This window comes from Ananas comosus, linkage group 24 (genome assembly GCF_001540865.1).
Source record: "Ananas comosus cultivar F153 linkage group 24, ASM154086v1, whole genome shotgun sequence".
In the NCBI taxonomy this organism is placed as follows: Eukaryota; Viridiplantae; Streptophyta; class Magnoliopsida; order Poales; family Bromeliaceae; genus Ananas; species Ananas comosus.
The window spans coordinates 3698974-3700526 of NC_033644.1; positions in this window are offsets into that span (position 1 = coordinate 3698974).

The following is a 1553-nucleotide window of genomic DNA, read 5'->3' on the forward strand; positions in this document are numbered from 1 at the left end:
AGTCGGCGGCCGAGCCCACTGGGAACTATGGAAGATAGTTCTCACCCCACTCTATTTCCAGTGGTAGGTTCAGAATTGCCGAGGCAGGACCGCGGCAAGGGCATCGCGCCCGACCAGTGAGACCGTGGTAGTATAGTAGCTTTCCTTTTGCATTAGCACACCTATGTATTGAGAGAGATATTCATGTAGGTGAGGTTGGAGAGCTATGTATTTTGGATGACAAATGTAATTATTTAAAAATAATGATGTAAATGAGAATGACGGAACTATTGTAATAGTTAGTAAAGTACTCTCTTTATTTCACTTGTTTATCTTGTGGATTACTCGCTCTTCTTGTTGTTGGCACTGTTTGTGCCCTTGTTGAATGTGTATATTTAGAATTTAAAGTCCTGGGTAAATTCTTGTACACATTCCTGTTGTCGAGCCTTGGGCGGACAGGGGAGGTGCTGTCCGTTCGGCGGTCCGTCGCCGCGGCCGAATCGTGCCAAATTGGTAGTGGTTTCAGGGCAGGGTGTGACAGTTGCTATTAGACGCCTTATATGTTTTAGACATATGGCGGGTCTGGGCACGCGCCGGGCGGGCTTCCGCTGGGTCCCGGGGCGTGACAGATTAATTTGGTATCAGAGCCTAGGGTTGAGTCTTAGGGGACCTAGCAAACCTTAGGCCGGTTGGACTATAGGAAATAGGCTCATGAGAGATGAGGTCTATTTGATTCGCGAAGCGAAAGTACCATGATTTGGTATCTTGATAACTCTAGAAAGTTAGAGTTGGATCGAAGTGTGTGGCTTCTAACTTCGCGGAGGGTTATGTTGGCGGCCGACAACGTAACATCGGGAGTTAGTAGTGTAGAACACTTCTTTACTTTCGCATAATTTGGGTATTGTTTATTGAGCGGGGATGCGATAGCGTGGGTTTGACTAACTTGCGCTTTCATGTGTTGTAGTGACGATGCCAATTACACTCTCTCAATCTGCCGGAGCGGACAATACGGCGAACTTTGAGGAGGTCGAGACCTCCGCTACCTCCGGATCCAGTGAGGTCCGTGAGTTGAGGGGCCAGCTTGCGGCCCTCACTGATTTAGTCACTCAGTAGGCGGAGGCGGCCCGACAGCAGACTGAGGCGGCGCGCCGACAGGAGGCGCGGATGAAGCGCCTGGAGGACCTTCTACTGCAGCAGGCAGCAGCTTCTAGGGAGACTCAGGTCCCTACACCGCCAGCACCAGTTGTGGACGTCGCACCTAGAGCGTCGTCCCCCGCGCCCAGTTCTTCGCATGCGGTGCCTGTGGCCGCACCCCAGGAGGAGGTTTTGGTGGCACCACCTGTGCAGAGGCCCCCGGTTGGAGCTGCATTTCCTACCTTGGTTGAGGGGGCGGAGCGAGACAGACTGATGGAGTGCCTCAATGAGTTCAGGAGGTGCAGTCCCCGAGTCTTCGACGGCGAGAAGGTCGACCACTAGATCGTGGAGAAGTGGTTAATGTATATGGAGAAGCTCTTCCGCGACACCTTCGTGGAGGAGAGGGATCGAGTTTGGCTCGCCACTCACCACTTGGACGG